Genomic DNA, 13,279 nt, shown 5'->3' with positions numbered 1-13,279 from the left:
TCCTGGACCTGGTGGTTTGCTTTCTCACTTTCTCTCTCTCTCTCTCTCTGTCCCTTTCTGCTCAAATCGAAATAAAGTTAAATATAAATATAAAAATAAAGTTAAATATAATTCTTTAAAAATAAAAAAATTAAAAACTTTCTTTCTCCTTCCTTCCTTCCTCCCTTCCTTCCTTTCTTTTCTTTCTTTCTTAATCACACACACAAAACAGAGAAAGAGAACACTTCCAGTATGATGCCACAATCCACCCCCAGTCTTCAGCCAGCCCTGGGTCCTGAGCAAGCGAGGGCCCAGCATACTCAGAAAGTTCCCTGTACTTGAACTGGGAACCATTCCATGTGAGATTGCCTGGTAGAGCATCACATTTTATCACCATGCTGCCAAGGGCTATTCCCTGTTAGCCAAGATCTTCAAAATAAAAAAAGAAAGTTCCAGCCCTATTCTCTCTTTCTCCGTTTAATTTTATTTTTATTGTGCCAAAAATGTACACAAAATGCACCTGATTAAGTATTTTCTAGATGTACAGTTCAGTGGCATTAGGTACATTCGGACTGCTGTGTAATCATCACCACCATCCATCCATTTCATCTTTAATCTCCTGAATTGCAGAGTACACTAACAGGAACTCAATACAGCAAAGAGCGAACTTCATTAGCTCCATGTTTCTCAAGAATGGAGCCTTGACATTACCTATATTGCTTATCTGACCCTTCCACTCAGCTCTGTCCAACCCATATCTTGACCTTGACAACTCATAAATGGAGAGACACAGACACATAAATAAACACAGACACTTCTTTTTCTCTTCCTTTAGCCAAAAAAACAAAACAAACAAACAAAAAAACCCCTCTTCTCCATAAGTAATTATTAATTTGGCTCTGTTACTTCCTGCTCAACATTGTTCTTTGGCCCTGATTCACCTCTACAATCATACCTTCAAGCCTTTTGCTGAAGTTTTCCTAGATCCTCATCAAATTTCCTGCTCTAAATTTTGGCACTGTCAATCTCAATTCAGCCCTGAAATCACTGATAATACATGCAGTATATGTCTAGGACCATGTTCTACTCCCTGAAAAGTGGCATGCAAAAGCTTAGGAACTTTATAGTTGTGTTTGGGAACTCAAAATCAAAAGTATGTAACCAACAGAGGATGCAAGACCAAGTGCGGTGAAAACTGAGCCTTATCAAATATTAAAATCTATGATCTGAATAAAGGCGGTTACAACTCAAGGCAATCTATGGGATAGTCGTCCCTGGACCTGGAGAGCCCAGGTTAAAATTCTGGCTTTACAAATTACATGGCACTGAGTGCTTTTAACCACCCTGAGTTTCAGTGTCTTCATCTATAAGATGATGCTAACAACCACGGATAGCCATTACAGCTGTCATGTGGACAAAGTAAGATGTTGCGCTTAAAGCATTTATTTAGCTCAGTGCCTGGCATGGAGAAGACACAGCATCGGCTAATATTGGCCTGCACTCTCATACTCAGCAGACACAGATGATGGTAGCTAACGTTACCAGAGTCTTCAAGGAAAAGGCAGAATTTGAGATGGGCCTTCATTTATAGTTAACATTTGAATAGAGGACTTTGAAAGCCAGAAAAGTTTTCATGCAATGAGGACTGATTCATGGTTTTATAAGTTGCTTAAATTTTAAAATGAGGATGATATTTTAGAATCAGTACTCCCCCCCCCAAATAAATGTAAGCATTTTGGTATAAAATCAGTTTCATTTCTGGCCATGATCAATTTATATATCTGCCTGCCTGCCTGCCTGCCTTTTCTCCTTCCTTCCTTCCCTCGGTCCCTCCTTCCCTCCCTCCATCCATCCTTCCCTTCATTGCCGGAGGGTGTGTGCGCTTAAAGAGAAACAGAGAGATGGAGAGAGAGAAAGCAATCTCCAACGGGGCATGGTTACACCGTGATCCCTTCTTCTATATTTCTCCATCTTGTCAGGATTCTGAGGGCACATGCGCATGTGCCCAGTGTGTATCTCAAGCCACTGGTGCTCAGATTTGAACAAAGGTTGGCCATGTGGGATCTGATTTCCTTATCAATCAAGCTACAAGACTGGTCCCTAGCCATGATCGATCTATCTATCTATCTATCTATCTATCTATCTATCTATCTATCTATCTATCCATCCATCCATCCATCATTCCTCCCTTCCTTCCTCCTTCCCTCCCTCCCCCCCTTCCTTCTTTCTTCCTTTCTTTTTGGAGAGGTTTTTGCTATAGGGTGCATGCCAGACAGACAGAGAGAGAGACAGAGAGACAGAAAAAGAAATCCCCTCCCCCTGGGGGGGATGGCCACACCACAATCCCTTCTCCTCCATTCTCCTCTCATGATCTTGGGTATGCATGCACTCGTGCCCGGCGTGAGTTTAAGCCACCGGGTCTGGGACTTGAACTACAGTTGACTACATGGCAGTCCAGGAACATAGCTATTATGCTAACTGCTGGTCAGCCCCTCAGATCCTTCTTTCCATTTCAATTTTCCCAACCTCTCTAAATGTGAATAAAGAAAGGTAAAACACAGCTGATTACTTCAGGTCGAGTGACAAAGAGGCTTCGCCAGATACCATAGTAAGTGTGAGGCATGAATCAAGATTTAATTTTGAGAACTTTTTACAAATAAATAGAGCCAGCTACCTAAATTCCATAAATTATCACTGAGATATTTAATCATATTTTCCCCCATGCCCCTGCAACCCCACTCTCTCAAAGTATATGTACAAATTTATGGACTAAACTTGAAAGTTACAAGGACCTTGCTATTCCAGGAAGTAGCTTCCAGGTGATTGGTCAAGCAGAGTCCACACAAAGCCTCTGTACTGTCTCACCTCCAGGTCTGCACCACATAAAACTCACTGCTTTAACCATGCCCACTTCACATTCAGCATGAAATGATTTCCTACTGTAAAAATGGTGTCATCCAAACACCCACGATAGCTTGGATGCCCTCTTTAAGACTAATGAATCTGTGGGGCCAGCAGGTGGTGTGGGGGTTAAGGAGCTGGACTCCCACATGGCCAAATGTGGTTGGAGGCCCAGACCCAGTGAGCACACATGTCCTATAGCAAAATTTAATAAAAATTATAATAATAAATAAAATTAAATAAAGTAATTATTTTAAAAATTCTCTAAAAAGACTAATGAACTTGATGGTTTGTATAGGAATTACAAATTTATATTTTACAAAAGCACTGTAATTTTGTTTCTGAAATTTTGTTCTTTTCTTATATAAACAGAAATACAGAGAAGCCAAAAAAATAACCTTTAAAGCTTTTATAAAGTTAAAGGGAAAATAATTCTCTTAGTCTCAGTTATCAGGGCCATCTAACTCTTTGTTGAGATAAGCATTCCAGATAGTGACTAAATTAAAACATATGAATATATAAAAGCATGCAGATTGGTTAGATAGAAAGGAAGGATAGAGGGAAATGAGGATAAACATTATTTTTTCTTTGCTAGGAGTATTTTAAAGGTAAAGAGTTATGTAAATTTATATAAAGCATTGGTAGTCATTTGAGAAAAGTACAATGTGAATGTTTCTTTTTTTAGATGAAACAGAAGTCAGGATAATTGTGAATGCCCTTCACACTACTCTAAGACTTAATAAAAAATGAGCATAGCCTGGCCTTGTAGTACAGTAGTTAGGCACTGTGCAGAGGAAGCCAGAACCCACATGGCAACTAGAGTTCAAGTCCCGGTCCATGGGCTTGACTTTCTCTACCATTACGTAAGATTAATTCCTCTCCATTAAATTGAGTTATTAAAAAAAAATTCTCTTTACTGACAGCATTATAAAAACAAAACATTTCAAACATGGCAGCATTGAGGAATTTTGGCCATGAGAAATGGAGTAGAAGGTCTATAATGAATGGTTTACATCATCAGGACCTGATGCATATACTGATTGGGCTTCTCACTCAAAGTACCCCCTGCAAAGTGTAAATGGGAAACAAAGGCACAGCAGCGTTCATAATCTTATATTGTAGAAAGGGGTGGGGGGGATAGGACGAAGCAAACTTTTTTTTAAATATTTTTTTTTTCCCCCTATGGGTGTATGTATGCTCTCTGGAGCAAGACAGAGAAAGAGAAAGCAAGAAGCCACCTCCTGGGAGGATGGCCATACTGCAACACCTTCTTCACTCTCTTCTTGGGATTTTGGGAACATGTGTGCATGCACACACATACACACACACAGGGAGGATGGCCATACTGCAACACCTTCTTCATTCTCTTCTTGGGATTTTGGGAACATGCGTGCATGCACACACATACACACACACACACACGGATTGATTTTCAAGCCACTGGTCTGGGATTCAAACTGAGAAGTTGGCATGTGGAATCCAGCCACCTTAACCTTCATGCCACTTGCTGGCCCTGATGAGGCAAACTTGCTGCTAACCTTTAGTGTTTCTCTTTCTTTATATCCTATGTGTTAGGGTGGAATGAACCGTTTATTACTGGCTCTTTTTTATAGTAAACACAGAAAGCCAAATAATTAATAAGGAGTTAAGGTCCAATGTTAATAAATACCTGGAGAAACTTCCATGAACAGAGATAAATTATTAGCATTACTCAATATACAATTTAATAATATAAGAAGAAATATGTATTTTCATAGTATTTCTAAAAATCACCCGATATATGTATATTGTGCTGGCTAAGAGAGAGGGGAGGCAAGGAGACAGACAGAAACACCATTTATTGATGTAGCTCTCAAAACTGAACAGCATCTAGGGACCTTCACCTTAACCAAGCACCTATGGCTTCTTCTCTTGCTACTAAAAATCTGCCAATATATCTTGGTAGGCTGAAAGGGCATTATCAAGGATGCTGAGATTTGGTATTACCAAAGATCCTGAGAAGGAAAAAGTCACATGAGAAAGATGAAATTTACCATCCTTTGGTAAACCCTTCCATATGTCAGGTGAGTTTCAATAAGCCTGATGGATATTCCGTAAAAAAATCAACATAGTGTCTCCTAAGTACTCCTAAGTACAAGTGATACATTTATTACAAAGGGGACAGAAGATCCTGCTTTTGAAACAAGGATCACTTCAAAGCTAAGTCAGTAAAGAACACACTCTAGGTTGTTCAACATTCCAGGGGAATATTTCAGGAGGTCAACTAATGCACGAAGACATTCTATAAACAAGGCAACTAAGAGACCAGTTTCCTCTAAATTATCCCATGCCATACCTCTGGGAACTTTTAACATTAAAATGTTTTCTCTATGGCTGGAATAAAATAAGATTAAAAAAAATGTTTTCACTATAGAAGAGATGGAAACTCGCCTAGGGAATTAAGCTATGTATACACTAGCTTCATTCAGTAAGAGGTGTTTGAAGTAAAAGCAATTTAACTAAGTAGAAATACCATGCCATTTCTTGAGGATTTCTGGGCACTAGAGTCACCTACAATGTTTTTATTTATTTCAACCTACATTTTGCAGGGTTTGGTCACACCATGATCCCTTCCTCTGGTCCTAAGTCTGTCAGATCATGGGCACTTGTACACGTGCCCAGTGTGTTTCAGGCTGACTGGGCAGGGATTTGAACTGTGGTTGCCATGTGGGACCCAGCTTCTCATAAGTAGTACAATGTTGCTGTGTCACAACTTTATTTAGCTTACAAAGAGGAAAAAAAAAATAACGATAGCTGTAAAAATTAATGATATGCTATTAATATATGCAATTAACCAACAGGCATTTTTGACGGGGTGCTCTTCAAAAAGTTCATAGAAATACAAGTTATGATAAAACTATGTGTAGATTTCAAATGTGTTTAACTTTTCATGCTCATGAAGAGTCTGTGCACGTGCATGAAGGTGAAAGAGAAACCCCCTCCACAGGATCTGGTCATGCCAAGGTCCCATCCCCTTCCTTTAGCCCTTCGGCTGTTAGATCCTGGGCATGCATGCATGCATCTGGTGGGCTTCGGGCTGACCAGGTTAGTGATATGAACCACAGTCACCTTGTGGGACCCAGCTTCTCTTGAGTAATACATTCCTGCTGTGCCATGAAATGGGCCCAATTTCAAAATTTTTGGCATCACACTTAAACTCATACTTTAGTTCCATTTTTCAAACTCTTTAAAAATATACATTTTAAAATTCCCAGTAGAGTATGTGTACCCATGAATGAGAGAAAGAGAGAAGAGGAGATGAACAACCTCCAAAGGGTCTGGTCACGTGGCAACCCCTTCTTCCAGGTTCTGTAGCTGGTTGGATCCTGGGCACTTACATGTATACCCAGCTTGTTCCAGGCTGACCAGATTGGGGTTGAACCCACAGCCAGCATGCGAAATCTAGTTTCTTACTGTTGCGTCATAGTGCTGGCCCCACAGACTTTCTGAAATCCCCTAGTGTCACGATAAAACAATTCAGAGAAAAAAAATCTCCCAATTCAGTATTTTTTACAGCTAGCATCCCAATGGGCCATGCACCACATACCATGAGGGCATCATTCACACGAATTATTACATAAATGATGCCACTACCATTTAAAGATGCACATAGCATACAATCAGTTTGCTAGTGTTTAAAGGAAACTTACTCTCATTTTTTTCTGTTGGAACAAAGTAACATTCAGTGAAGGGGTATATAATTTCATTTTATCAAGGTAAACAGTATATCTGATATAGACCCTTTAAGTCTTTAGGGAGCTTGCTTTTGTTTTGATATTATATTTTATAGCTTTGAGAATAGTTTCAGCATTTGGCAGGCATGCCCCAAATATAGCTTCCTTCTAAAGCAAGCCACAGAAATAGATACTTTTATTATTGTCAATCTTGGCTCCCTCATCTTTGGCACCTCTGTTTTTTTCTGCCTTTTATCATAAAATTAATATAAAAAGATTTGTACATTTTCCTACATAGCACACTGTAATTTACTCAAAAGCATAAAAAACCCAGTAAAGGGATGGCAAGTAGTGCAGCAGTAAAGTACACTCTGCAGCACTGGAAACACAGAGAGGTCCCGGGTTCAAATACTGAGGCCTCTCTATACATGCTGGGCACACACCTGCATGGCCGTGAACAGAGCGGGCTGAAGCTAGGGGCCGGACTGTGGTTAAGGACCCTGTTGGAGGTACCATTCTCTCTCTCTCTCTCATGGAGGAAATAAACAAATAAACTTAAAAAAATTGCAATAAAAATCAAACAGAATCAGAATGACCAGGGATGATAATTTTTTTTTTTAAATCCATTTATTCCTTCTGAGAAAGAGAGAGAGAGAGAAACACCCCCAGCAAGGTGTTCATGATGATACCACTCCCGGGTCGTGGGCCATGAGCACATACAGAAACACCCCCAGCAAGATGTTCATGATGAGACCACTCCCGGGTCGTGGGCCATGAGCACATGCATGTGTGCCTGGAGAGTACAGGGAGGCATCTCAGGACGTGAACCCAGGGCTTCCCATGAGGTTCCAGAATCACGGAGCCCTACATAGCTACTGTGCACTGTGACTTGCTACGGTCTTTTATTTTTGCTACTATAGCCTGTGAGCCTTTCTCTTTGTCTCAAGTCAGTCCAGAGGTTTTTTTGTTTTGCTTTGTTTTACAATTACTGTCTTCAAATAAGCTTGCAGGCTTGAGGACAGGACTTGGTCTTATATAGCTTCCATATTTCCTGCACACCTGGCACAGCAGGCATTTAATTAAAATAACACTTTTTAATGAGTCAGGTTACCCTAACTCACTTACTGGCCTTAGGCTGCCACTCAAATTTATTATTATTTTACATAATGCATCATTTCTGGAAATTAGACCACACTTTCCTGGACATTAAATTTTACTTTTGTAACACTGCATTTGTATTCATTTGTTAAACTAAGAATGGGTGGCCCTGGTGACCACATATTTATATATTACCAAAAAATCATAGCCATCAGTGTTCTCACAAAATTTAAGCCTTATAAGGAAAAGAACTTCCCCTTATCAAGAGAATCAGGATAAAGACTGCAGAGAACATAGGCCTTTGAAGAAGGTTCAGATGAAGCAGTAGAAAACTAAACTTAAATGCTTTGGGTACAAATTCTCCCAAGAGAGTATAAACCAAATGGAACTGGGCAATGCCCACTACCCCCGGCTCTGCTAACAGTTCCCTCTTCTTAGAAAAGTTTTGCCAATGGCTTTTACCTCTGGCACAATCACCAGTTACAAAATGGACCTACTATTCCCAATCCCAGGCTTTCTAAATGACAAATAAGCAACAAGAAGGAAAAAAAACAAAACAAAAACAAAACATGAAACAGATTACTATCTGGATCGAAGAACAAATTTACACCAATGAAGTGATGCCACAAAATTATAAACATTCTGGAAGATTCTATGCCTTGATCAAACATTGAGTGAAAGCCTAACTTGGAAACAGAAAGCAGGATCAAGTCAATACTCCCTGTTATGCTGGTTATAGGTAACACAGGACACAGTGTCAATGTGAAGTTAATGAAGTCTTTGAGGCACAAGCAAGTAGCTGGCAATAACAAAGCGGGCCATAGGGAGCTGAGATTTGCAAATAGTCAAAGGCAAAGGAGCTCAAGAAATGACATGGAAAAATGTAGAGCTGCTAGGACAAAGGAACATAAAAGCCTTAACAGAGCCTCTTCTCATAATCTCTCCCATCTTCCAAATGTCTCCAATTTACTTGAAAGAATTTTCAGAAGCATAAAAACTTAAAGCCATAGTTATCACAAAGTCAATGCGATAGGTTTTTAATCAAAAAACAAGTAAACAAACAAACAAACAAACAAACAAACAAAACCCCGGAGTTTAGAATGGGACCAAGTAATCTCTGTTGTACTCCTGATATTACTTCTTGGGACAAATCTTAGAGTCTTTCCTAAAAACAGTAACTCTACTCACCTTTGTTTTATGCTCTCCAACAATCCCCCCAAAGTCAGAGCATGAAGGAGTAGGTAGAATTACAACTCTGAGAAAAGGGATTAATCAAATATAGGAGGAAAAAAGAAAACAGATATAGATAAGGTATAAATAGCATCTCTCACAGCTCTTGACCATCAGGACAAAGTTTTCCTTTCATCAGTATAGATTAAGAAAAAATGTCTAAACAGATTAGAAGGAACACTTAAAAACCTATGTCCTTGGATTCCCACATAGTCGATCACGGTTCAAGTCCCGGACTCAGTGGCTTAAACTCACTCTGGGCACGTGTGCATGCGTGCCCAAAATCTCAAGAAGAGAATGGAGGAGAAGGGATTGTGGCATGTCCATCCCCCCTTGGGGGGGGGGGATTTCTCGCTTTCTGTCTGTCTCTCTCTGTCTTTCTGGTGAGCACACATGCCCTATGCCCTATAGCGAAATCCTCTCCAAAAGAAAAAAAAAATTCTATCTAGACCCCTACAGTGGTGTGGAGGTAAAATGAGATACTTGGCAAGGCTGAGCCACATGGGAGGGTTCTACGTTTGCTTCTGGAGACCTCCCTGAGTATGCTGGGGACATATGTGCCCATTAACCAGGTCTGGTTGAGGATGGAGGTGGACCAAAGAAGTGGGAGGACCCTGTTGAGAGTGCTGGCTCTCTGCTGCCCATGGAAGAAATAAACTTAAAACAAAAACAAAAACAAAAACGCTTATTTCATGGTTCATCAAATTTAAGAATCAGTATCTTCTAATGAGGATCTATGCTTTCTTCTAAGTTACTTAGCTTGGTTTTAGAAGATGATGGCTGATACAAAATATTTTCACAATAACATCTGCAGAATATTTATAAAATCTGGCTAAAGTTATAATGCCAAAGGTTAAATCTAGATTTTGAAGATTCCCAAGGTTATGTAAATGATGGTTGTGTGGGCAGAATCCCTTAAATTCTAACTCAAATTCATTCAGGATTGGTAAAATAATTTTTTTTGACTACAAAATATTCATGAAAAAGAAATAATTAAGATATCACCTGGTATTTTAAATAAATATCAAACTTATAATGGCCATTTAATTATAGACTTCTTGGGTAGATACTTGTAGAAATGTTTTCTATAATCAGTACATGCGTGCAGTTGCTCTATGGAAGTATCCCCTCTGGAGTGTTGTTTAGCCCTTCATAATAGTTTTAGATTGTGTTATAGCAGAATATAGCGAGGTGAGCTGCTTTCATATTCCCACTGTCGTTGGAGGAGGATACAGCCACAGACCCTAAAGACAAATGCAGAATTCCTGGATGCTGGGGAAGCTGCCATTTAGCTCAAGGCTTCCTAACTGTCATTTCATGAGAAGCATGTGACTACACATAAACTTAGAGGTAAAATTTTTTATTGTTTAACTGAAATTGCAGGGAGGACAGCATATAAATTGAGAAAAAAGAAATAGAAACTTGGTCACACAGAGCTCTTAAATAAACTTAACAGCTGTCCAAAGACAGGAGATTTAAATATATGTACATTAAACTCTTACCACTAAACACATACGTCTTTTCCCTATAGTTTGTAGGAAGACCAGTTCTAACAGAAGGCTTGAAGGATGTTATTACCCATTCTCCATCTATTAATAGAATAATGCAGTAGTCAAAGACTTTCAAAAGATAAAAGCATCATTCTCTCTAAAGTTTTTGGACTCCTGCCCAAATCACAGTCATATTTTCATATTTGTCAGCTCAAAGAGGCTCTTTTATAATTGCAAATAAAAATTAAGTGTTCACACTGGGCTTCAAAGCAAAATTCCTTCAGTGATGATGCATAAAGCACAGTATACATCTTTCTTTAGGAAGGTTTACTGCCTCAAATTCAATATTCAGATTGGTAACATCACAAAGTCAAAACATACTGGGACAATGACTGCTGTGATCCGACTTAAAACAATTAGGTTAATTATGCAGGAAAAAAATTCTCACATGGGTGAATCCAGAGTCCTTTCCCAGAGGTAGTATTTTTCAGAAATAAGGAAGACATGGAACTACAGAATGAGCAGGATAAACAGGAGAGTAGGTCAAAATGAAGACTCCTGCCATGGGAGAGGGGCGTGCAGAACAGTTAGAGTAAAGAATTCAACTACTTAATGCACCAGTGTAAAAATGTCTGCTAATATTACTAGGCCATTGGGTGTTTCTTGGTAAACATACTTACATTTTAACACGTTTTCTTGGATTGCTTTTCTGCTTACTGAAGGAGCTGCTGTCTCACACCCACCCTCATCTAGGAGCTGTGTCTGCTAGTGAGCATATACACACTTGTGAGGGACAGTGTGTATGTGCTGTAGTTGCTGACATACTTTTTTGTTTTTTACTTTTTGCTCTAGGGTGTATGTCCCTAGATGGACAGTGACAGAGAAAAACAGAAGGAGCGCGAGAAAGCACTGTTAGGGAGGATGACTACGCCACCATCTCTTCTCCATTCTCCTCTCAGGATTTTTGCACTTGGCATATTTTTCAAGCTGCCAGGTCCAGGACTCGCACCATGTAGTTGGTTATGTGGGATCTAGCCGCCCTAAACTCCAGGCCATCTGCTGGCTTAATGTAAATATTGATAGTTTTAAATTATTGATGAGAAAGAAAATAAGTATCAGCAGAATCCTATTCAACTGCTAGCCACCAGAGTGTGCAAAAGCAAGCTTGTTTTTTGGACACTAGAGCACACATCATTCTTTAGTTTCAGTACAGTTTCTGAACCTTTACATTTTTCAACAGGAGGGTGGCCGGAAATATCCAAAATCTCAGTATGCTGAGACAGTGCCAAGCAGATTGTAAGCTCTCAACAAGTTGTTGAGAGAAATCCTGTGAAATGTGGTTGAATGTTTTCTGGATTCCTGGGTAAATTTGAGGATATGGAGGGCCAACAGACAGCGAGAGGAATTTATTCATGTTTGATTTGCATGTGGATAGCCATATTCCCTCAAGGCAGACAGTAACCACAAATCCAGGGGGGGGGGGCAAAGGGGAAAAAAAAAGAAGAAATCATTTATGAAAGAATACGCTTTCGGAGAAATGTGTTTATGTAGACTCAGTAAGATAATACAGGTACTCCTCACTTAGTGACTGAGTTCCACTTCTACAATTGGGTTGTGAAGCAAATTGTTCAGTAAGCCAGGAGCATGTCAGATGTCTTGTGGTATGTCATGATTTCATAGGATATATGTTTTTCAATAGATATCGCAAGACACCATTTTATAATAATGTCATTCTAGGGACCAGGAGATGACATATTGGTTATGTCGCTGGACTCCCACATGGCTGACTGTGGATTGAATCCTTGACCCAGTGGCTTGAAATTCACACAGGAATGTGTACATGCGTTACCAAGATCCCAAGAGGAGAATGGAGGAGAAGGACTGCAGCATGGCATCCCCTGCCCCCCGGGGGGGGGGTGAACACATGTGCCCTATAGCAAAAATCCTTTTATTAAAAAAATAAATACTGTCAGGACCAGCATTTAGTGTAATAGCTATGTCGTTGAACTCGACCATGGCTTGAGTCCTGAACCGGGTGACTTAAACTCACGCTGGGCGTGTGTGTGTGTGTGCCCAAGATTGCGAGAGGAGAATAGAGGAAAGGGGATTGCAGCATTGCCATCTCCCCTGAGGGGTGATTTCTTGCTTTCTGTCTATCTCTGTCTTTCTAGCGAGAGCATGCATCCTATAGCAAAAGCCTCTCCAAAAAAAAAGATAAAAAATAAATGTCATTCTATCCATACAAAAAGCATAAATTAAGGACCAGCAGTTAGCATAATGGCTATGTTGCTGGATTCCCATGTAGTTGACTAACCACAGTTCACGTCTCGGACCTGGTGGCTTAAAACTCACGCCGGGCGCATATGTGTGTGTGCCCCAAGATCCCTAGAGGAGAATAGAGGAGAAGGATTGCGGCGTGGCCATCCCCCCTTGGGGGGGGGGAGTGATTTCTTGCTTTCTGTCTCTCTGTCTGTCTGGCAAGTGCATGTGCCCTATAGCAAAAACCTCTAAAAAAAAAGCGCACATTAGATAAGTGCCAGAAATCAACAAGACACACAACACCACAATAACACAAATCTGGTGTAATTGTTTTTACCTATTCTGAATACTGCTATGGGTACACAATAAAGTACACATTTATAAATGAAATATGTAGTCTTGCCTGATTGTGAATGCTTCATGTAGTGAATACAAAGACTGAGAAGGGGATTTTTCATGCTGGAGAAATGGTCATAAGAACAAGCAGTCAATAAACAGGTAGGTCATTAAGTAAAGAGTAACTATTTCTTCCTTTCCTTTCTTTCCTTCCCTTCCCTTTCTTTTCTTCCTTTCGATTTGCTAGAGGGCACGTGTGTGTGCTAGATAGGG

The 13,279-nt window shown here is 39.9% G+C and overlaps 1 protein-coding gene across 2 annotated transcripts in view; it reads right to left on the bottom strand.

The window, feature by feature from the left end:
• The window catches only part of ARL15 (ARF like GTPase 15), a 494,530-nt gene that overhangs the window by 44,792 nt on the left and 436,459 nt on the right, over positions 1–13,279 (bottom strand). The window lies entirely within an intron of this gene.

This window comes from Tupaia chinensis, unplaced genomic scaffold (genome assembly GCF_000334495.1).
Source record: "Tupaia chinensis unplaced genomic scaffold, TupChi_1.0 Scaffold000251_1, whole genome shotgun sequence".
NCBI lineage: Eukaryota > Metazoa > Chordata > Mammalia > Scandentia > Tupaiidae > Tupaia > Tupaia belangeri.
The sequence above is the reverse complement of the archived record's forward strand: the minus strand, read 5'-3'. Positions and strand labels throughout refer to the sequence as shown.